Source organism: Grampus griseus (genome assembly GCF_964374135.1).
Source record: "Grampus griseus genome assembly, chromosome: 11".
NCBI lineage: Eukaryota > Metazoa > Chordata > Mammalia > Artiodactyla > Delphinidae > Grampus > Grampus griseus.
The window spans coordinates 24547318-24573581 of NC_139005.1; the positions used below are offsets into that span (position 1 = coordinate 24547318).

The 26264-nt window shown below is 36.9% G+C and overlaps 1 pseudogene across 1 annotated transcript; it reads left to right on the top strand.

Annotated features, from left to right (window-relative positions):
* The first annotated feature begins 20653 nt into the window (after positions 1–20653).
* Positions 20654–25242, top strand: LOC309829867 (solute carrier family 23 member 2-like; annotated as a pseudogene). Its single transcript has 2 exons — positions 20654–20747; positions 24865–25242. The product of its transcript is annotated as a solute carrier family 23 member 2-like (transcript).
* Positions 25243–26264: the final 1022 nt, after the last annotated feature.

Consider the following 26264-nt stretch of genomic DNA (forward strand, 5'->3'; position numbering starts at 1 on the left):
CTTGATGTGCACTAGCCACAATATGTTACCTTAGGGGAAAAATAATTGCATACTAACATCTGTCTCTCCCTGTTTATTTTAACATAAGCATTCAAATGCTCTGTTGAAATTGCCCTTCACAGTGAGAAAAGCCAGAGAAAGCTGGAGAACATTCACATTCCAGGGACCACAGAGGGCTCATGAACAAACAGCACAGTTGGAAATCTGCCAGGTGGGTCGAAGGTCTTCTTAAACTCTAAGCCCACACATACTCTATTCCTTGTCATCACAACCACAATGTTTCTCTTTAATACACAATTCTATACTCCATAAAATTTTCTATTAACTCCTCAGTAATGTCATCTTATCATGACCTCTCAAACTTGTATTTGCTACAGGAAATTATATTTTTCACTGATGTAATATAATGTATGCTATAGGATTCTGACTTTGCTCAAATTAAGTAGTACATAAACTCACAAGCGTTATGTGCATTCCTCTATTACTATATAGAATATTTATTCATTCACTCAACAAATTCATTCACTCAAAAAAAAAGCCATCTAGTCTGTGCAAGTCCCTGTCTTGCCATCAGGGATCCAGCAGTGAATAAAGCAAAGTCCATAGATTTCACATGCTAACGAAGAGCTAGACATCAAAGAAATTAATGTATGCACAGTAAAATGTCAAATAGTTGTATGTGCTATGAAAAAATATCAATTAAAGTAAGGCTATGGAGGATGACAGAGAGTGTTATTTTAGATGGTGGTTGGGGAACGTTGCTTTGAGAAGGGGCATTTGAATATAGACCTAAATTAAAATGCGGGAATAAACCCTACAACTATCAGGGGAGAGCATTCCAGGCAGAGGGAACAGCAACTGCAAAAGCTTTCTGTTAAAAGGCTTTTTGGTTGACTCTTTCCCATGACTACAGTAAATAAAATCACTTATTGGAGCTCTGATCCAAAGTCAACATGAAGCCTCATTTTTCCCACAGCATATATATATATATATATATATATATATATATATATATATATATATATATATACACACACACACACACACACACACATACACACACACACAGACAGAGGCAAATACAAACACAAACACATACATTTATAACAGTGTTGAGTTTGAGGTACTACAACACAAGGCAGTGTATTAGTCAGGGCTCTCCAGAGAAACAGAACCAATAGGATGTACATGTTTATAGGAAGAGATTTAGTATAAAGAACTGGCTTATGCAGTTATGGAGGCTGGCAAGTCCAAACCCACAGTGTGGGTTGGCAGGCTTGAGACCCAGGAGAGCTGGTGGTGCAGATGAAGTCCAAAGGTAGTTTGCTGGAGAATTCCGTCTTGCCTGGGGAGGCCGGTCTCTTTTGTCCTATTCAGGCTTTTAATGGATTAGGTGAGGCCCACCCACATTATGGAGGACAATCTGCTTTATTTAGAGTTCATCAATTTAAATGTTAGTCTCATCCCAAAACACTCTCCAAGTTAACAATTAAAATCAACCATCACAAGCAGTATGGTTCCTAAGGCAACAGGAAGCCGCTGTGGGAGGAGCTGAAATCAGGAAGATGTGGGGAGAGAAAATCCACTCAGCTATCAATTTTCACTTGTGTGAGGATGGCTGCGTTGTCAGTATTTCAGGGTATTCGTTGCTGGGTATTCTTTCTGGTGGGCAGAGTTGGAAAATCTAAGCAGTGCCTAAGAGAGATGTGTTTGCACGCAGGACCAAAGCCAACTGAGTAAACTAAGGGTCAAACAGGATCCCCATCAGGCCCACCTGACTTAGGGGAAAGCTATGGCATGAGCATAAGCACTAGGCAGGGCACTAGACAGGGTAACACATGAGAACTAAGGAGAGAAGACCTAAGTAAAGCCCCATTCCTGCGCTCAGAGCGAATCTAGAGCAGACAGGGAAGAGGAGGGTATGCAACCATTCAAGGGCTTCTCAGAGGCCCAGGCTTGCACCTCATTCACCACACCTCAGTCCTGGTTGGAGATGAGTGTGGCTCAGGTAAGGTCGGGGCCATGGACTCCTAGGTCCAGAACACTTAAACTTGAAAGTGGAGTCATCAGCGAAGTTAGTTTTGAGGAAGAAAACAGAGGAAGAGAAAATGAGAAGATAGTTAATATATATTTGTGTAAATCAGGTGCATGTATGAATAGTTTTATTTCTATAGAAAGGTACATACCTGGACATGTAACCTCTACCAATGCTTAGCACTGTTTTAGGAAAAAATTTGTCAACCAAACTCTTCCTAGTTATCCTCACTAAAAGAATGACTTATTCATCTGTCACTAAATTTTGACACATGGAAAGTGGTGCTCTCATTCTATAATCTAAAATAAACAAAGGAAAGTACCAAAAACTCTACAGTTTCACTCAGTGAAGGTCCGAATAGTTTAGAGCAATATTTCCTAAAGGCAGATAAGAATTTACTATGCTTTATCAAACAAAGTTGCAGTCAAATTCTTGGTCACATTATATGAAAGGAGTGATAAATTTAGTAAGCATCTATCTTAGCAGCTAAAAAGATGTGAGAGATTTATTTGTATAGTGGAGCTTAGCGGGGAGCTACTGTTAATGGTGTAGTTGATTCATGTTATAATGTATTCATTCAAAAGTAAAATATCTTCTAAATCAAAATATAGTGAGCGTATCTCTTTGGACAATATCCACTTTCCTACTTCCAAGTTCATGGTGATAAAGCATGATGAATTATTTAACTTCTTAAGAGGTGGTTAAAAAACTACTTTTAGAGAAAACTTACTTGAGTGAACAGTTCCCTTTCTCTACTTTTAACTGTGCAAATGCCTACCTTACATAGCTTAAAAGGGAAGTGTTAATGGGCTAATAATATGTAGTAAAAGTCCTGTGTCTTAAAATTGTTCAAATATCTGTATTATTCTGAATTCAAATATTCACACAACTATTTGCACTGTTTCATGGTATGGAAAATGCATTCTTAAAAGGACTGTTTTCCATCAAATGGCATCAATCTACATCTCTTAAGTCTATATAAAAGAGGAAGTTTGTATGTTTCATATAATGCTTAAAATTACATTAATGCTGAGAGTGAAAGCCCAACACATAAATTATTAACTGAGAGTTATTTCTTCCCTGAAAAATTCCTTTAAAAATTTTAAGAGTGGGCTTCCCCGGTGGCGCAGTGGTTGAGAGTCCGCCTGCCCATGCAGGGGACATGGGTTCGTGCCCCGGTCCGGGAAGATTCCACATGCCGCGGAGCGGCTAGGCCCATGAGCCATGGCCGCTGAGCCTGCATGTCTGGAGCCTATGCTCTGCAACGGGAGAGGCCACAGCAGTGAGAGGCCCGCGTACCGAAAAAAAAAAAAAAAAAAAATTTAAGAGTGTCAAACAGGGGGGAAAAAGAGTGAAGTTGTTTTTCCTACAAGTCTTGGCATTCAATCATTCCTACATGAAGACATATTCATAATAAGGAACCTAAATCTGTAGGAAACCGAAGACTGGAGTTCAATGACCAAAGTCACTTACATCAAAAAAGGACTGCAGTTGATTGCAATGGAGAGGAAATCCCAGTAACCCACCCAATGGATTGCCTTTTAATACTGAATTCCAGAGTCCTGCTGGGAACTAAGATAAGTAAATTTGGCCATCTACAAACACCCATAGCCTTTATAAAAGCTCCCAGTGATAGGAGCCAGATGGGACATAATCATGAAACAAGTGTTAGGCAAAATTCTGCTGAAAAACAAACATTTTTTGCTGAGATATAATCGACATACAACACTGTATAGGTTCAAGGTGTACAACATGTTGGTTTGATACCTTTATACATTGCAATATGATTACTTCAGTAGCATTAGTTAGCATTTTTACCATGTCACATATTTATTATTTCTTTTTTGTGTTGAGAACAGTTAAGATTTAGTCTGTTAGCAGCATTGAAGTTTATAATACAGCATTGTTGACTACAATCACTTTGTTGTGCATTAGAGCTCCAGAACTTATATTTCTACTAGTTGTAAGTTTGTGTCCCTAAACAGCATCTCGCCAATTCTTCCACCCTCCAGCCCTTGGTAACCACCATTCTACTCTCTGTCTTTACAAGCTCAGTTTTTTAAGATTCCATGTATAAGTTGTATCAGCCAGTATTTATGCTTCTCTGTCTGACTTAGCTTAATTAGTATAATGCCTTCAAGGTCTGTCCTTGTTGTAAATGGCAGGATTTCCTTTTCTTCTCATGGCTGAATAATATTCCATTATATATATATTTACACACACACACATATATATATTTCACAACTTCTTTATCCATTCATCTGTTGAAGGACACTTCAACTTCAACTGTTTCTATATCTTGGCTATTGTGAATAATGTTACAATGGACATGTGTGTGCAGATATCTCTTTGAGACACTGATTTCAATTTCTTCAGATGTACACCCAGGAGCAGGATTGTTGGATCATGTTGTAGTTCAATTTTTAATTTTTGGGGGAATCACCATATTCTTTACCATAGTGGCTGTGTCAATTTACATGCCCACCAGCAGTGCATAAGAGTTCTTGCTTCTCCACATTTTCACTAACATTTGCTATTTCTTATCTTTTTGATAAAGGCATTCATAACAGGTGTGAGATGATATCTCATTGTGGTTTTGATTTGTGGAATGCAAACTTTTATGAGCAAGTAGATACAAAGAATCTACATCACCTGCTCTTGGATGCTCAGGAAATCCTCCTCTGTCTTTGGGCTCTCTCACAAGAACCTTGCATGACAGATTCACTCAGAGGAGGTTGACCAATACCCTGAGGCAAGATCAGCTCACCTTCTAGTCAGGACGGTGGACAGAGTCTCTTCTGCAAGGACACACAACCAAACAGAGCTGGGGTTCTAGCTCCATAAGACTGTTGGGTTTGCCAGAGTTGGACTTTTTCCACTTCAGGGCAATAGTGCCTGTAACTTTTTCTGGCCAACCACTTAGATTGACCACTATTTATTTCAATCATATAATATTATTTTCTAACAACCCTCATAATGAAGAACAAACCTCTGGTATATATCTCGGCAACAATATTGGAAGTGCTTGTGTAAACCCTGTGATGTTTGACTTGCTATAGTGTCCATAGGTCAACTTGGCTAAGTTACAGTGAACAGTGTTTGGTTAAACACCAGTCAAGAAATTGTTGTGAAGTTAGTTTTTTAGATGTGATTAAAACTTCTAATCAGTAGACCGTAAGTAAATGTGATCACCCTTCATAATGTGGATGGGCCTTATCCAATCATTTGAAGGTCTTAAGAGCAAAAGTTGAAGTTTCCTGAGGAAAAAGTAATTCTGCCTCAAGATTGCAACATAGAAACCCTTCCTCTTTAATTTACAGCCTGCCCTACAAATTTCAAACTTCCCAGCCCCCATGATCACATAAGCCAATTCCTTAAAATAAATCTCATATATATATATATGAGATAATATATATGAGATTTATTTTAAGGAAATATATATATTATATATATTTTAAAAATATATATTTTATATATACTAAAGAACCTTAATATATATAAAGGAGTTCAATATATTGGACTCCCCAGCTCAGGAGTCCTTCCAGAAAGACAAATATATATACATATTGTTTTTCTGGGGAACTCTACCTAATGTAGATGCCTAAGGAGCACAGACTCTTGATTTGGGTACTTCAAATGCTAACTAACCACCTCTAGAGTATACATTAAAATTCACCTAATCTCATAAACATTCAACATAGTGTTAAAGTAAACTACCACACAGACAATACATCACCTTGTTCTGTGGGTCTCTTCCCTCATCAGCCCTTCTAGCAACATTTAATTTTTTTGTCTCATTTCAAATTGACATATACATGGATGTAAAGATAACTTCTCCCCAGTACATATTTCCAGTTATGTATATATAGCTCCTGAAAGATTCACTCAAAAACTTGAGAACTTACTAAGGTAACTAGAAGTATGTGACTAAGGTAAATAGAAGTATGTGAAGAGTTATGTAAGATGATGCTTTCACTTTCCATGGGGATGCTGTCATTTAATATAGTGATGAGTAAGATTTCAAGGAGAAATTCTCCTGCCAAAATTATTCCATCACATGATGGTCTTGTACTTACCCTTCATTTCATTAGGAGCCTTCAGAGTTGCATTCATCACTAGAAAAAATGTGCACATTTATAATTACAGCTTCTGCTTCCACTGAAAACAAAAATAATATACTTAGAAACCAAAATGAGAATTAAGATTCCACGAATCAACTTCTGATTCTGAAAACTCACTGATGTCACTTCACTATGGCTCACTGGACAATATCTAAAACTATAAAAGAAATAATTCCAAAAGAATACATATTTAAATTATTTTTTTGAAAAGGATATCTTGGATCCCTTCTGAAAATGGCAGAGTAAGACAACCCTGACTCACCTCCTCCCAAAGGCACACCAATTACAACTATTTACAGAGCAATTAGCAATGAGCAACCTAAAGATTGGCAGAAAAGACTTTCCACAACTAAAGATATAAAAAAGGAACCACAACAAGATGGATTGGAGGGGCAGAGACTCAGTATAGTCAAGATCCACAACCCCAGAGATTAATCACAATTGCAGAGGTTCTCCCCAAAGAGCAAGGGGGTTAAGTCCCACATTGGACTCCCTAGCTCAAGAGTCCTTCCAGGAAGACAAGCCCCAGAATCTCTGGTTTTGTAGACCAGCAGGGCTTACAAATGGGAGAGTCAGAGGGCTGTAGGAAACAGAGACTCCACTCTTAAAGAACATACACAAAATCTCCCACGCTCTGAGACTCAGCACAGAGGCAGTAATTTGCAAGAGTCTGTGTAAGACCCACTTACTGATCTTGGAGAAAACTCTCAGAGAGGGAGGAGGCCACTGTGACTCCCTATGGGAACAAGACACTGTCAGCAGCCATTTTGGGAGCTTGTTCTAAAATGAGGATACTGGTGCTGGAAAGCACCATTTTGGAGTCATCCCTCTAGAATATTAACAGCTGGTTGCCACTAGTCCTGGGACCTTCAAAGGCCCTGCAGCTAATCACATGGGGACCTAGTCCCACCCACCAGTGGGCCAGCACCAGCCCCGGGACTTTCAAGGCCCCAACCCTGTGCACCAGCAGGCCAACTCCAGCACTGGGACTTCCTGGGCCCCATGGCCAGTGGTGACGAGACCTGGCCCCACCCATCAGCAGCTGGCAACCTCTGCATGAGGCAGGACCAGGAAGCCAACTAGGCTGGGGACCAGCCCCACCTACCAGTGTGCTCAGAATTGTCAGTCTCACCACAAAAGAAGGGCCCAATCATCCCATACAGGGGTTACCCCTAGATTATAAAGCTCTAGTGACCAGAGAGGAGTGTTCTGCTTGGCCCCATAGAACATCTCCCACACAAAGCCACTTCTCCAAGATCAGGAAGTGTAATTGACCTACCTAATATATACAAATAAACACACAGATTTAGGCAAAATGAGGAGACAGAGAAGTATGTTCCAAATGAAGGAACAAGACAAAACCTCAGAAGAAGAATAACGCTAAGTGGAGATAATCTACCCAGCCATTTTGGGGAGCTAATTCTATCATAAATATCCTGATGCTGACAAATACCATTTGGAATCCTCCCTCTAACCTATTAGTGCCAGGAGCTTACCTGCCCATGAGCAGGCCAACATAAGTCCCAGGAACATTGGACCATGCACCCAGTCACACTGGAACTCAGCAACAGACACACAAGTCAGACCTGGCAGCCAACAAGGCTGGGAGTCATGCCTGCCTATCAGCACACCTATATTTGTTGGCCCTGCCACAAAAGAAGGACCCATACGGCCCAGAGTTGGGTCTGACGCTGTGCCCTATAGGATAGCTCCTATATATAGCCACTTCTCCAAGATCAGGAAATGTAACAAACTTACCTAATACATGGAAAAAAGAAAGAAATAATTGGGCAAAATGAGGCAACAGAGGAATATATCCCAAACAAAGGAATAAGACAAAACCTCAGAAAAAGAACTAAATAAAATGGAGACAAGCAATATACCCAATAAAGAGTTCAAGGAAATGATTATAAAGATGCTCAATGAACTCAGGAGAAGAATGGATGAACACAGTGAGAATTTTAACAAAGAGTGTGTAAATATAAAGAAGGATCAAACAGAACTGAAGAATACAATAACAGAAATTTAGAAATACACTAGAAGGAAACAACAGTAGATTAGATTATATAAAGGAATGGATCTCCAAACTGGAAGACAGAGTAATGGAAATCACCCAAGCTGAACAGAAAAAAGAAAAAAAAGTAAAAATAGTTTAAGAAACCTCTGAGACAACATTAAGTGTACTAACATTTGCCTTATATAGGGGTCCCAAAAGGAGAAGAGAGAGAGAAAGGGGCAGAGAACATATTTGAAAATATAGTACCTGAAAACTTCCCTAACATGGGAAAGAAGAGACATTCAGGTCCAGGATGCACAGTGAGTTCAAACAAGATGAACCCAGAGAGATCCACATCAAAACACATTATAATTAAAATAGCAAAAATTAAAGATAAAGAGAGAATACTAAAAGCAGCAAGGGAAAAGTAACAAATTACATACAAGGGCACTCCCATAAGTTTATCAGCTGACTTTTTGGCAGAAACTCTGCAGGCCAGGAGGGAGTGACATGATATGTTCAAAATGATGAAAGGAGATAGCCTCATCCACCAGAGGGCAGACAGCAGAAGCAAGAAGAACTACAATTCTGCAACCTGTGGAACAAAAACCACATTCACAGAAAGATAGACAAGATGAAAAGGCAGACGACTATGTACCAGATGAAGGAAGAAGATAAAACCCCAGAAAAACTACTAAATGAAATGGAGAGAGGCAATCTTTCAGAAAAAGAATTCAGAATAATGATAGTGAAGATGATCCAAGACCTCGACAAAAGAATGGAGGCAAACATTGAGAAGATGTAAGAAATATTAAATAAAGATCTAGAAGAATTAAAGAACAAACAAACAGAGATGAACAATACAATAACTAAAATAAAAAGTACACTAGAAGAAATCAATAGCAGAATAACTGAGGCAGAAGAACGGATAAGTGACCTGGAAGACAGAATGGTGGAATTCACTGCTGTGGAACAGAATAAAGAAAAAAGAATGAAAAGAAATGAAGACAGCTTAAGAGACCTCTGTGACAACATTAAACGCAACAACATTCACATTATAGGGGTCCCAGAAGGAGAAGAGAGAGAGAAAAAACCCGAGAAAATATTTGAAGAGATTATAGTCAAAAACTTCCCTAACATGGAAAAGGAAATAGCCACCCAAGTCCAGGAAGCACAGAGAGTCTCATAGAGGAAAAACCAAGGAGAAACACACAAAGACACATAGTAATCAAATTGGCAAAAATTAAAGACAAAGAAAAATTATTGAAAGCAGCAAGGGAAAAACATACAACATACAAGGGAACTGCATTAAGGTTAACAGCTGATTTCACAGCAGAAACTCTACAAGCCAGAGGGAGTGGCAGGACATATTTAAAGTGATGAAAGGGAAGAACCTACAAAGAAGATTACTCTACCCAGCAAGGATCTCATTCAGATTCGATGGAGAAATCAAAAGCTTTGCAGACAAACTAAACCTAAGAGAATTCAGTACCACCAAACCAGCTCTACAGCAAATACTAAAGGAACTTCTTTAAGTGGGAAACAAGAGAAGAAAGGACCTACAGAAACAACCCCAAAACAATTAAGAAAATGATAATAGGAACATACATGTTGATAATTACCTTGAACGTGAATGGATTAAATGCTCCAACCAAAAGACACAGGCTCGCTGAATGGATACCAAAACAAGACCCATATATATGCTGTCTACAAGAGCCCCACTTCAGACCTAGGGACACATACAGACTGAAAGTGAGGGGATGGAAAAAGATATTCCATGCAAATGGAAATCAAAAGAAAGCTGGAGTAACAATACTCATATCAGATAAAATAGACTTTCAAATAAAGAATGTTACAAGGGACAAGGAAGGACACTACATAATGATCAAGGGATCATCCAAGAAGAAGATATAACAATTATAAATATATATGAACCCAACATAGGAGCACCTCAATACATAAGGCAACTGCTAACAGCTGTAAAAGAGAAAATGGACAGTAATGCAATAATAGTAGGGGACTTTAACACCTCACTTACACCAATAGACAGATCATCCAAACAGAAAAGTAATAAGGAAGCAGAAGCTTTATATGACACAATAGACCAGATAGATGTAATTGATATTTATAGGACATTCCATCCAAAACCAGCAGATTACACTTTCTTCTCAAGTGTGCATGGAATATTCTCCAGGATAGATCACATCTTGGGTCACAAATCAAGCCTCAGTAAATTTAAGAAAATTGAAATCATATCAAGCATCTTTTCTGAACACAACACTATGAGATTAGAAATCAATACCGGGGGAAAAAATGTAAAAAACAAAAACACATGGAGGCTAAACAATACATTATTAAATAACCAAGAGATCACTGAAGAAAGCAAAGAGAAATAAAAAAATACCTAGAGACAAATGACAATGAAAACACGATGATCCAAAACCTATGGGATGCAGCAAAAGCAGCTCTAAGACAGAAGTTTATAGGTATACAAGCTTACCTAAAGAAACAAGAAAAATCTCAAATAAACAATCTAACCTTGCACCTAAAGGAACTAGAGAAAGAAGAACAAAACAACCCCCCAAATTAGCAGAAGGAAAGAAATCATAAAGATCAGAGCAGAAATAAATGAAATAGAAACAAAGAAAACAGTAGCAAAGACCAATAAAATTAAAAGCTGGTTCTTTGAGAAGATAAATAAAATTGATAAACCATTAGCCAAACTCATCAAGAAAAAGAGGGAGAGGACTCAAATCAATAGAATTAGAGATGAAAAAGAAGTTACAACAGACACTGCAGAGATACAAAGCATCCTAAGAGACTACTACAAGCAACTCTACATCAATAAAACGGACAACCTGTAAGAAATGGACAAATTCTTAGAAAGGAATAACCTTCCAAGACCGAACCAGGAAGAAACAGAAAATACGAACAGACCAATCACAAGTAATGAAATTGAAACTGTGATTAAAAATCTTCCAACAAACAAAAGTCCAGGACTAGATGGTTTCACAGGTGAATTCTATCAAATGTTTAGAGAAAAGCTAACACCCATCCTTCTCAAACTCTTCCAAAAATTATAGAGGAGGGAAAACTCCTAAACTCATTCTATGAGGCCTCCATCACCCTGATAGCAAAACCAGAAAAGGTTCTACAAGAGAAGAAAATTACAGACCAATATCACTGATGAATATAGATGCAAAAATCCTCAACAAAATCCTATCAAACGGAATCCAACAACATATTAAAAGGATCAACACCATGATTAAGTGGGATTTATCCTGGAGATGCAAGGATTCTTCAATATATGCAAATCAATCAATGTGATACACCATATTAACAAATTGAAGAATAAAAACAATATGATCATCTCAATAGATGCAGAAAAAGCTTTTGCTAAAATTCAACACCAATTTATGAAAAAAACTCTCCAGAAAGTGAGCATAGAGGGAACCTACTTCAGCATAATAAAGGCCATATACAACAAGCCTGAAACAAACATCATTCTCAATTGTAAAAAACTGAAAGCATTTCCTCTAAGATCAGGAACAAGATGAGGATGTCCACTCTCACCACTGTTATTCATCACAGTTTTGGAAGTCCTAGCCATGGCAATCAGAGAAGAAAAAGAATTAAAAGGAATACAAAATGGAAAAGAAGAATTAAAACTGTCACTGTTTGCAGATGACATGATACTATACATAGAGAATCCTAAAGATGCCACCAGAAAACTACTAGAGCTAATCAATGAATTTTGTACAGTAGCAGGATACAAAATTAATGCACAGAAATCTCTTGCATTCCTATACACTAATGATGAAAAATCTGAAAGAGAAATTAAGGAAACACTCCCATTTACCATTGCAATAAAAAGAATAAATACCTAGGAATTAACTTACCTAGGGAGACAAAAGACCTGTATGCAGAAAACTATAAGACATTGATGAAAAAATTTAAAGATGATACAAACAGATGGAGAGATATACAATGTTCTTGGATTGGAAGAATCAATATTGTGCAAATGGCTATACTACCAAGAGCCATCTACAGATTCAATGCAAGCCCTATCAAATTATCAATGGCATTTTTCACAGAACTAGTACAAAAATATCTTAAAATTTGTATGGAGAAACAAAAGGCCCCGAATAGCCAAAGCAGTCTTGAGGGGAAAAAAACAGAGCTGGAGGAATCAGATTTCCTGACTTCAGACTATACTACAAAGATACAGTAATCAAGACAATATGGTACTGGCACTAAAACAGAAATATAGATCAATGGAACAGGATAGAAAACCCAGAGATAAACCCATGCACCTATGGTCAATGAATCTTTGACAAGGAGGCAAGGATATACAATGGAGAAAAGACAGTATCTTCAATAAGTGGTGCTGAGAAAACTAGACAGCTACATGTAATGAATGAAATTAGAACAATCTCTAACACCAAACACAAAAATAAACTCAAAATGGATTAAACACCTAAATGTAAGGCCAGACACTATAAATCTCTTGGAGGAAAACATAGACAGAACACTCTATGACATAAATCACAGCAAGATCCTTTTTGACCCACCTTCTAGAGAAATGGAAATAAAAATAAACAAATGGGACCTAATGAAACTTAAAAGCTTTTGCACAGCAAAGGAAACCATAAGCAAGATGAAAAGACAACCCTCCAATGGGAGAAAATTTTTGCAAATGAACGTCGGAGAAAGGATTAATCTCCAAAATATATAAACAGCTCATGCACCTCAATATTAAAAAAAAAACCCATCCAAAAATGGGCAGAAGACCTAAATAGACATTTCTCTTCAAGAAATACATGAAAAGCTGCTCAACATCACTGATTATTAGAGGAATGCAAATCAAAACTACAGTGAGGTATCACCTCACATCAATTAGAATGGGCATCATCAGAAAATCTACAAACAACAAATGCTGGAGAGGGTGTGGAGAAAAGGGAACCCTCTTCCACTGTTGGTGGGAACGTAAATTGATACAGCCACTATGGAGAACAGTATGGAGGTTCCTTAAAGAACTAAAAATAGAATTACCATATGACCAGGCAATCCCACTACTGGGCATATACCCTGAGAAAACCATAATTCAAAAAGACACATGCACCCCAATGTTCATTGCAGTACTATTTACAATAGCCAGATCATGGAAGCAACCTAAATGCCCATCAACAGACGAATGGATAAAGAAGCTGTGGTACATATATACAATGGAATATTACTCAGCCATAAAAAGGAACCAAGTTGTTTTCTTTATAGAGATGTGGATACATCTAGAGACTGTCATACAGAGTGAAGTAAGTCAGAAATAGAAAAACAAATATTGGATATTAAGGAGTATATGTGGAACCTAGGAAATGGTATAGATTAACAAGTTTGCAGGGCAGAAATTGAGACACAGGAGTAGGGAAAAAAGTATGGACTGGGCTTCCCTGGTGGCGCAGTGGTTGAGAATCTGCCTGCCAATGCAGGGGACATGGGTTCGAGCCCTGGTCTGGTAAGATCCCACATGCCATGGAGTGACTAGGCCCGTGAGACACAACTACTGACCCTGTGCGTCTGAAGCCTGTGCTCCGCAACAAGAGAGGTCGTGACAGTGAGAGGCCTGCGCACTGCAGTTAAGAGTGGCCACTGCTCGCTGCAACTAGAGAAAGCCACAGAAACGAAGACCCAACACAGACAAAAATAAATAAATAAATAACGTATGGACAACAAGGGTGGAAAGCGGCAGGTGGTGGGGTTTGTGGTGTGATGAATTGGGAGATTGGGATTGACATGTATACACTGATGTGTATAAAATGGATGACTGATAAGAAAAAATAAATAAATAAAAAATAAACATAAAAAAATTAAGTAGGCATTTATAGTTAACAAAAAAAGAAAACAAACAAAAAAACAAAATGATGAAAGGAAAAAGCCTACAACCAAGCATAATCTAACCAGCAGGGCTATCATTCAGGTTTGAAAAATGAGATGAAGCATTTTACATACAAGCAAATGTTAGTCAGTGTCACTAAACTGGCTTTGCAAGAATTGTTAAAGGGATTTTTGCTAAGTGGAAAAGAAAATACTACAAGTAGAAATATGAAATTTACAAAAGGAAAAATTTCATTGGTAAAGGAAAATATATAGTAAAGTTGGCAGATCAAGCACTGATAAAGCTAGTTAGAAGACTAGAAGGCAAAAAGTGGTAAAATCATCTATATCCAGAAAAAGTAGTTTTCTAGGGACACAAAGTAGGGACACAAAAGTAGGGACACAAAAAATAAAAGTAATTAAAATATTATGTCAAAAACATTAAAGCTGGTGGGGGGGGGAGTAAAATTGGAGGGTTGTTAGAATGCTTAAGAGATCAGCAACTTAAAATAATTAGGTATACATATAGGTTGGTATATATCACCTCATAGTAACCACACACCAAAAACTTATAATGGATATATACAGATAAATGAGAAGGACTCCAGATGTAACACTAAAGATAGTCATCAAATCACAAGGGAAGAGAGCAAAAGAAGAAAGGAATGACAATGACCAAAGAAACAAAAAAACTAGAAAATAATTAACAAAAAAAGCAATAAGTACATACCTATCAATAATTACTTTAAATGTAGATGGATTATTGTTACATTCAAAAGACATAAAGGGGCTGAATGGATACAAAAACAAGACCCATATATATGTTGCCGACAAGAGACCCACTTCAGATCAAAAGACACATTCACAGACTGGGATGGAAAGAGGTATGTCATCCAAATGGAAATGAAAAGAAATCTGGGGTAGCATTATTTATATCAGACAAAATAGACTTTAAAACAAAAACTAATAAGTGACAGAGAAGGACATTACATAAAGATAAAGGAATCTATCCAAGAAGAAGATATAACAATGTAAATATATATGCACTGAATATAGGGGTACCTCAATATATAAGGCAAATGTTAACAGACACAAAGGGAGAAACTGACAGTAACACAATAATGGTAGGGGACTTTAACACCTCACATCAATGAACAGATCATCCATACAGAAAATCAACAAGGAACACTGGCCTTAAATGACACATTATATGAGATCGACTTAATAAATATATAGAGAGCATTCCATCCCAAAACAGAAGAATACATTCTTTTAAAGTATATATGGAACATTGTCCAGATACATCACATGCTAGGCCACAAAACAAGTCTCCGTAAATTTTAAAAGATTGAAATCATATCAAGCTTCTTTTTGACCACAACAGTATGAGACTAGAAATCAACTATAAGAAAAAACTGCAAAAAACATAAACACTTTAAGGTTAAGTAATATGATGCTAAGTGACCAATGGGTATGGTATGCAGCAAAAGCAGCTTAGGGAAATTTGTAGTACTACAAACCGACCTCAGAAAACAAACAAAAAAATCTCAAATAAATAACCTAACCACACACCTAACGGAATTAGAAAAGGAAAAACAAACAAAATCAAAAGTTAATATAAGGGAAGAAATAATAAAGATCAGAACGAAAATAAATGTAATAGAGACTAAAAAAATAGAAAAGATTAATGATTCTGAGAGCTGATTCTTTGAAAAGATAAACAAATAAATAAACCATTAGCCGGACTTATAAGAAAAAAAGAAAGAGTACCCAAATAAATAAAATCAGAATAGAAAAAGGAGAAGTTACAATCAATACCACAGGAACACAAAGAATTATAAGAGATTACTGTATACAATTTAATGCCAATAAATTGGACAACCTAGAAGAGATGGATAAATTCCTGGAAACATACAATAATCTAAGACTAAATCAGGAAAAAATAGAAAATCTGACAAGACCAATTACCAATAATGAAATTGAATCAATAATAAAAAGACATCTCAACAAACAAAAGTCCAGGGCTAAATAGCTTCACGGGTGAATTCCACCAAACATTTAAAGAGCTAACACCAATCCTTCTCAAATTATTCAAAAAATGCAAGAGGAAGGAAAGATTTAGAACTCATTCTATGAAGTTAGCATTACCCTGATACCAAAACCACACACTACAAAAAAAAAAAAAAAAAAGGAAAGAATATTACAGGCCAATATCCCCAATGAGCACAGATGCAAAAATGCTTAACAAAATATTAGCAAACTGAATTCAACAATACATTAATAAGATTATACAATATGATCAAGTGGGATTTATCATAGGGATGCAAGGATGGTTCAATACTTGCAAATCAATCAATGTGATATGCAATATTACCAAATTGAAGAAGAAAAATCATATGACCATCTCAATAGATGCAGGAAAAGCTTTTGAAAAAATTCAACATCTATTTATGATTAAAAACTCTCAACAAAGTGGGTATAGAAGGAACATACCTCAACACAATAAGGGCCATATATGACAGACCTATAGGCAGCATCATATTCAATGGTGAAAAGCTGAATGCATTTCTTCTAATATTAGGAAAAAGACAAGGATGCCCGCTCTCACCACTTTTATTCAACATAGTATTAGAAGTCCTAGTCATAGGAATCAGACAAGAAAATGAAGTAAAAGGAATCCAAATTGGAAAGGAAGAATTAAAACTGTCACTGTTTAGATGACATCATGCTGTATATAGAAAATCCTCAAGCTGCCACCAAAAAACTATCAGAACTAATAAATGAATTCAGTAATTTTGCAAGATACAAAATGAATATACAGAAATCTGTTTCATTTCTATACACTAAAAACAAATTATCAGAAAGAGAAATTAAGAATCCCACTTACAATTGCACCAAAAAGAGTAATATACTTATGAATAAATCTAACCAATTAGGTAAAAGGCCTGTAGTCAGAAAACTACAAGACATGGATGAAAGAATTAAAGATAATACAAGCAAATGGAAAGATATACCATACTCATTGATTAGAATAATTAATATTATTAAAATAACCATTTTAATACAATATTCAATGCAATACCAATGGCATTTTTCACAGAACTAGAACAAATAATTCTAAAATTTGTATGGGAATACAAAAGACCTCCAATAGCCAAAACAATCTTGAGAAAGAAGAACAAAGCAGGAGGTACCATGCTTCTTGGTTTCCAACTATGCTACAAAGCTGCAGTAATCAAAACAAGGTGCTACTCATACAAAAACAGACTCATAGATCAGTAGGACAGAATAGAGAGCCTAGAAATGAACCCACACTAACATGGGCAATGGACTTATATGATGGGAAAATGGACTGCTATATGCAAAAAATCAAGCTGAACTACTTTCTCACACCATATACAAAAATAAACTCAAAATGGTTGAAAGACTTAAATGTAAGACCTGAAATCATAGAACTCCTAGAAGAAAACATAGGCAGAATGCTCTTTGACATTGGTCTTTGCAATAATTTTCTGGATGTCTCCTCAGGCAAGGGAAGAAAAACAAAAATAAACAAATGGGAACACATCAAACTAAAAAGCTTTTGCACAGTGAAGGAAACTATCAACAAAATGAAAAAGCAGCCTACTGAATAGAAGATATTTGCAAATGATATATCCAACAAGGGACTGATATTCTAAAATTATACTAAAAACTCATACAACTCAACATCAAAAACATGAACAAATCAATTAAAAAATGGGCAGTGAACCTGAATATGTATTTTTCCAAATAAGACATACAGATGGTCAACAGACACTTAAAAAGATGCTCAACATCACTAATCATCAGGGGAATGCAAATTAAAACCACACTGAGATATCACCTCACACCTGTCAAAATGGCTGTTATCAAAATAACATCAAATAGAAAGTGTGTTGGTGAGGATGAGAAAGACGAATCCTTGTGCATTGTTGGTGGGATTGCAAATTAGTGTAACCGCTATAGAAAACAGTGCCTCCTCTAAAAAATTAAAAATAGAACTGGTATATGATCCAACAATTGCACTTCTGGGTATTTATAGAAAGAAAACAAAAAAACACTAATTTGAAAAGACATGTGCCCACCAATGTTCCCTGCAGCATTGTTTACAATAGCCAACATATGGAAGCAACCTAAGTGTTCATCCATAGATGAATGAATAAAGAAGACGTGGTATGTAATACATGCACAATGGAATACTACTCAGCTGCAAAGAAAAAATCTTGCCATTTATGGCAACATGGATGAATCTACAGGATATTATGATATGTGAAATAAGTCAGACAGAGGAAGACAAATGCTGCACTTAAATTGGAATCTAAAAAAAAAAAAACAAACCACAAACAAAACAAAATGAAAACAGACTCACAGATGCAGAGAACAATTATGGGATGCGTTGCCCGAAGCGAGGGGTTGGGGGTGGCTGAAATAGGTGTAAGGGATTAAGAGATACAAACCTCCAGTTTGTATTATATAATTAATAATCATGAGGATGTCATATACAGCATAAGGAATATGGTCAATAATATTGTAATAACTTTGTATGGGGATCGATGGTTATTAGACATATGGTGGTGATTATCTCATAAAGTATGCAAATGGCAAATCAGTATGTAGTACAACTGATACTAACATAATATTATATGTCAACTGTATTCAAATTTTTTTTTTATAAATTTATTTATTTTGGGCTGTGTTGGGTCTTCGTTTCTGTGCAAGGGCTTTCTCTAGTTGTGGCAAGCAGGGGCCACTCTTCATTGCGGTGCGTGGGCCTCTCACTGTTGCAGCCTCTCTTGTTGTGGAGCACAGGCTCCAGATGCGCAGGCTCAGTAGTTGTGGCTCACGGGCCCAGTTGCTCCGTGGCATGTGGTATCTTCCCAGACCGGGGCTCAAACCCATATCCCCTGCATTGGCAGGCAGATTCTCAACCACTGTGCCACCAGGGAAGCCCCTGTATTCAAATTTTAAAAAGTGAGGTATTTTTGCGGAGATATTTGTTGTTTTTAAGAGTAGGAATATGGTAATTGAGAAATATTTTTAAACATTGCACAAGAGTTCGCTTAATTTACCACCTTCAAATATATAGTCTTTATTTTGATTAACTTCCCTTAACAGTCCATAAAATGCTAGAACATACTTTGAAAAATGTTGACATAAACTATTCTAGGCAGAATGAGGTTATAAAGAAGTTTCCTCAGTAGGAGAGTCTATAACATCTCCCAAGAAGTTGTCTAAGTGTCCAGCAAACAGAAATCTTTCTGTATCTGAGATAAATCCTTCATGCTACATTTTAAGCATTTCCTGCTGTTGTGTACTCAATGGAGAAGAAAAACAGCTGGTCACCATTTTCTGTGTGAGAAATCATAATTCATTTAGAGACCTTTATTGGGACATCCATCTAACCTTCTTTGCCAAAACAGAAGGAATAAGTATAATGATTAAATTTTTCTTAGATATTCATCTCTCATAAGTGTTAAAACTATCTTTGTGGCTCTACTTGAAATCATCTGATTTTTCCTTTACCTATTTAAGTTAGAAAAGCCATAAATTTAGTTACCCTATCAAAATATGACCTGTTCTTTGTACCATGGTGCTTACAGATTACTATGGAATTGAGTATCTTGTGTAGGAGTTGAGTTCAAAAGTCAGGAAATGAAGCAAAATTATATAAAGTCAAAATGACTCCTAAATCCTGTTAGAAAGTCTTGATGGTGGAGAGGGACATGCCATCTCTAAGAATGTCCCAAAGACATGGGTTGCTGTCCAGATCTGGGACAGATGACTGTACAAAAAAAAGTAGTTGGCCTCTTCTCAGAGACAATGTTGCATGAAAAATGCACATCTTTAAACATTAGAATCCTGTTCACCACAGCAGATGCTCACAGCATGAGGCATCACAGGAACTGAAACTGAAACTGACTGAGAGGACAAATCCATATCTCTCATCTCCTGCTCTCCCCTGGGACTGTGCTTAATGAGGGCAATAGTGAGAAATTGTCCCCACACTATTGAAATTATTTTTTTCCTCTCTCTCTTTTTCTCCTTCTCTATTTATTTTTGCTTCTGATTTTTAAAAATTGATCTAGTATAGTTGAATGTCTGTAAATGTACCTATAGTGCAAATAACTATACGTCAGAATGTGTTAATTACCATCATAGTTAAATTTTTAAAAAATCTATTCAATATCTTCAAAATACAGAGAAGAAGAATCATTATTTTTCCTTAGTTTTATTTTGTTTCAATAAACATTCAACTGAAAATTGTTACATGGAAAGAGTGGGCGGTCTGTTGGACAAAAAGATAAATGTGACCCAACCCTTGGTCTCAGACTTCATACTTGATGGACAAAAGCATAAAGACTAAAATCCAAATAGGACTGCATTAAGTATCATGATAGTATAGAAAGGGAAGAAGTTTATTCTGCTTAAGTCAGAGAAGAATGCTGCCCTTAGAAGTGATCTTTGAATCAGGCCTTGTACAATGAGAAGGATTTTTCTAAATAGAGGAAGGTGTGTATGTGTGTGTGTGTGTGTGTGTGTGTGTGTGTATGTTCATACGTGTAAATGTATTTGTGTGTGGGGGGGTGGGGGGGCAGGGAATTTATACCAATGGAGCAAGAGAAAAGACAAATAGACCTGAAGCGAAAAGTCTGTGAAAGGAAGAGCCCACAATCTGGAACTTTGTTCCTTATGCTGTTGGAAGGTTGGACAAATAAGGGGAAGAAAGAAGAACTGAAACTGGAAGGGTGGCAGGGCCCAGGTTGTGAAGGGCCTTGAACGCTCTGCTAAGGAATATAGACTTAATAGAGAACAAAGAGACCATGATAATTTCCTGGCAGGGGAGTGGTATGTTTAGATCATATCCATAGTAGGGTGAATGGAATGTAAGTAGGGAAAGCCAATTTCCTCAAGACAGCTATTAGGTCTTATTCCATTTTTATTCGCCACAGTTAGCAAAATATCTAATATTTTGTCTTGTATGTTACCACTGTGTGATGGTGACTGGAATTAGGGTTGTAGTGGTAGAGGCTGGAAGCATATCATTATACCAAAGAACATATCATTGTTTTAGGCAAGTCAGATCTTCTCTTACACACCCAACCCCACTCAGAGTTCTCCAGTTAGAAGTATGCCACTTGAATGTGAAATGCATAATAAAAATAACCTCAAACCTCAAGACACCCTGTGAGAACGTAATGAAAAACCAATACAAAATAAATTACTCATAAATAAAATTCAATGATATTTCTTCGTGTTATGCAGAGAAACCACATTAGAAGACATAGGAAACAGAGAACTATAAAAAGTAGATTTAATGACATTAATTCTGCCAATCAAAATTAGATTGGCTATTTTCCTGATTTATGTTACTAGTTATTGCAAACCAACATGTTTAGTCCAGCTTAAATCTGTACAAGTCATAAAGGAAACCCTAGTGTGCTTTCAGACTATGGTCCTCCTGGGGTATAACATTAACTATTCATAAAAGGAAATGGAATAATCAGCCTTCATAGTTTTAATTCCCTTTATCTCTACTGTACATACATTCCAATGGGGTGATTATTCTAATCATAATGGTCAATGACAAATGAGTTCATTTAAAAATGTATTGTTAACAAAGGATACAATCCAAAACTAAATTCCTAAATCATTGTTTATATGTGATAATATAACTTCAAATTCAATCTTAGTGCATGCAGAATGGGAATAGTAGGAGGATATTATGGAAAGGCACAGAAAGGGCCAAATTCTATACAAAAATTCTCATTGTGATTCCCTTTAAGGGGCACAATCCTCAGAGATGCAACCTGAGCTTTTTGATAAATAAGAAATTAAGCTTGAGGTCTTAAATTTCTAATTCTATGAAAAAATAACACAAATTCAAAACAATCTGTATTTTCAATCTGTAATTATTCTAGAGAAAAACTAACATATTCTTAGTTCTTCTACCCAATTCTGGACAATACCTTGTAAAATTCACATATCTACTCAGTGGGTCTCCTACTTATGCTAACCCTCCAACTAGTTTGTGGGAAGTTTAAAATGAAGAGTAGGCTTGATCTGTATCTCTGTATAGTCCTGCACCTCTCTCACTTCATCTAGTGCCTCTCCACCCTGACTCGCTGTACTGCACCCCATCTCTTCCCTGTTGCTCCTGAATATGTCAGCCAGGCTTCTCCCTCTAGGCACTGGCACCTAATTTCCCTCTGCTGGAATGCTCTTCCCTCAAATATACAAGTGGCTCACTCCCACACTTCCTTCCTGTCCCAAGTGTCATCTTACTTGAGAGCTCCTTCTTGATGTCTACACAGCATTTATCAACTCTTCATTCTGATACACACATACAGTTTTGTTTAACTATTCGTTTAACTATTCCCCTTTACTATAATCTAAATCCATGAGGCCAGAACCTTTGTTTTGTTCACTGCTTTAATCCCAGCAACTGGTCAAGTTCCTAGCCTATATTAGGCACTCAACAAATAATACTCAACAAAGGCCAACAAAGGAAGGAAAAAGAAGAAAGACTAGAAAAAGGGGCTGCCCTCCTTTTACTGGTAAAGGTGGATTTAGTATAATTGAGAATCAAAGAAATATTCTGTCTGATACTCTGGACTCTGTGTATGTGCTTTCTCATCCAATAAAAGATACTCTTTCTGGTAATGGACTTCCACACTATCAAAATTTAAGAACATATTTAGAGATTATAAGATAAATTTAACAGAGTACTGACTGAATACAAGTGAGCATGTTACTGAAAACGCTTCTAGGTCAACAGAGTTGTGCTTATTTTGCTGACAATTTTGCATGTATTTCTTTCATTGTTCTTTTTTAACACAGAAGAATATCTATAAAACCAAGACTTCTATTTTCCTATAAGTTCACCCCTACTGGATAATAAACAATGTCATAGTCCTTAAGATCATTGCCTTAGTAACTAATCATTGCACATGAAAAATTGGATTGTTGGAAATAACGATTGCGGCAAGAAATAACCTGCCTCAAGAGGTTACTAAGCTGCAGAGACTCTTACTTTTAAGGCCTGATTCTCATCTCCCTTCCAGTGAATAAACAGACCAAAAAGGAGAGAGTTCAGCCCACAAAAACATGAGCTAGAAGCCAAACCTCTGTCTCCAATCTCTAAAGGAACAAAATGTAGAGTATAACTTGCCTCCAAGGATTGCCTGAGGCATTAGTTAATGTTTGCAAAGAATTGTCGGGATGAAAGCCACTGTAGAAGGGCTGTATCTTACTATCTCAGTAATTGGAATGCTACTTTTTTCATGCTGCTTTAAAGACTCTTCTAAGAAGATTTCATCAAAAGAGAAGCCATAACAGTCTTCCAAAGGGAAAATTTCCATTCATTCATCATGTTAACAAAGACACCCTGGGGAGGGCCAGGGCTTGCTTTATGTGAGTCTACTGCCATCATGAAGGTCCATATTTAACACACCTGAACAAAATGACAGACTATGGGGACTCAGCACTCTCCTTAATTTGTTGGGAGAGAGTCAAGGAAACTACTTACTGCCATACCAATCCTATGTTCCATCACATTTGCTCTTGCAGGTTAATTACAATATAGCAGATGTACTAAGCCATGAGCTAAGGCCAGATGCTAGCAATTCATATCCATCCCCAATATTTCATGGTGCTATTGAGTTTTGGTTTCTGTAAAACTGTATTTTTTGAAGTGTTTCCTCTACCTCCAGCATCAGCATGATCTAGGAACTCATTGGAAATGTAAATCCTCAGGCCTCATGCCAGATCTACAAAATCCAAAATTTGGGGGTAAAGTTCAACAATCTGTGCTGTAACAAGCTCTCCAGTTGATTTTGATGCATTGCTTTATAAGTTCTATTTAGTTTACATTAAAAAAAAATCTGGCTGTCAATATCCAATTGAACAGAATAATTTGACTACTATGAATTTATTAATTTATTTATCCAATGTGTATTAAGGGTCCATCCTGTGCTAAGCATTGCTCTGGAGGCTGGAAATTCAGCAGTGAACAAACAGACACAAACTCTGACCTCATGGAGCTTACTTTCTAGTTGAAGCAGGCAAACAAAATAAGCAAATTAAATTTTGACACATCTGATATCAAGTATTTCAGATGATCTGTTGTTGAAAACATAAAGCAATGAAAGGAAGATGGGGAATTGATGAGAAGAAGCATGAATAATGTGGCCAGGGTCTGCATTACTGAGTAGGTAAAAGTTGAACTTTGGGTCACATAACTAACTGGTATGTGAGAGTTTGTTAGAGGTTGACTTTTTTACATCATCTTTAAAAGGCCCATTTATAAATTGATTTACAGAGGTATTTATGTCAGAATTCCTTTTAAGTAATTATGTTTTTTTAAGTACTTTACAAAAAGTCTCGGAAATACATATTATGTTTTGAACTCAAATCTTAGTTCTAAATTTATCCTGACTTTTACTCTATTTGTATGTGTTTAACTATATATTTTAGTATTTAAAACTATCTAATTTAACCACTATATTAAATCAATTGTTTAAAAATTTGATAATCACAGAAAAATAAAATTCATATGTATTAATTTTAAACTTTTGATCCAATTTTCCTAGGATGGTAGAAACAGATGAAAGAATGTTGTAGTTAAGCTGGCCTTTTAACCCTGATAGAGTCTTTTAAAATATGAGTTACCTGGAGGGGGCAGTGGGCACCCCAAAGCTGCAGCCAGGTGCTAAGAGATGGCACTTATGGGGCTCATCTCTGCCTAAGAATCAGGGGTTTCAGGCACTGGAAGAGCCAACTCTGATCCTGGGCTCCTCACTTGAACAAGCCTTAACTAGCAGCCACTTCAGTTCAAAGGCCAAGCTTCTCGTTTTCTGTTAATGATGTCATTGGTAAAAATACTACATCCCAATCCATGGAGGCTGGAAGTTCAGCTGAAGCCAAGATGAAGATGAAGAGAAGCACCTCGCTTTCTTTACTCTTCTGGTGGTGTTCAGTGGAGGTGCCACATCCAGTGGTGAACACGACGATGAAGACACCGAGCTCATGGCAATATACACAACAGAAAATGGCATCACAGAAAAGAGCTGTCTCGCCAAGAGAGCTTGGATAGCCCTGGCAGTCTAGATCCCCAGAAATCGGACATGATTTACACTGTACAAGACATTCCTCCCTGGCACCTGTGCATATTTCTGGGGTTGCAGAACTACCTGACATGATTCAGCAGCATGATCGAGGTGCCCTTTACACACTCTGAATGGGACATATTCTAAGGACAAAAAAAAAATACAGAGAAATCTTAAACTTAGTAGTCTTGTTAGTAGTGACATTGGTATAATTCTGGAACTGTACTGTATGATGTTATAGATTGAACAGATGAATGAGTATGCTGATGTTGAAAATCAGGATTCTCAGTGTAGGAAAAGGGGAGATAAGAATATGGAAAGAAAGAAGGTAATTCAGTGGTATTGGATTGAACTGGTGCTATCATTATGACTCCATGATTCAAAAAAGAGTTGTATCTCTGTTCACTAACTAAATGCCATCCCAGTAATGGTGAGCCACCCAGTGCTCAGATCTTGGTTTCTAAATACCATTCCCCACTAAAATGAATCAGGGTTCCTTGGAGAAATGGTTGAATCCAGTGTTGGAGCTGAGAAAACTAGAAGTTGAGCCTGGAACATCTTGTGCCAGAAAGGAACTGCTTAAAGAATAAGAAAGAGGTGGTGGGAAGAGCTATGTCAAAAAGAATGGGAACCCCCTTGAACAGGCTGCTTTGGACAAGTTTGGATAATTTAATTACTGAAAAAAATAGTTATGGAAGTGTATTATTAAACTGAATTTTAAAATGAAAAAAAGGTCACATTTCACTAAAGAATAAAAGGAAACAAATGTTTTGTAGTTAGCAGAGTAGGTTCAGTTTAGACCCAGACCCCTGGGGAAAGTGTTACTTCGTTTTTATGGACTGAATTGTGTCCCCTCATGTGTTGAAGTCCTAACACCCAGTGTGAATTTATTTGGGATGGATCTTTAAGGAAGTAATTAGGGTTAAATCAGGTCATGAGGTAAGGCCCTAATTCAATAGAACTGATCTCCTTATAAAAAAGGAAAGCAACACCAGAGACTCCTCTACATGAAAAGCCATGTAAGGAAAAGCCCACAGGAAAAGCCATGTGAGGGCAGAGTGAGACGGCAGCTGTCTGTAAGCCAAGAAGAGAGGTCTCAACAGAAACCAACTCTC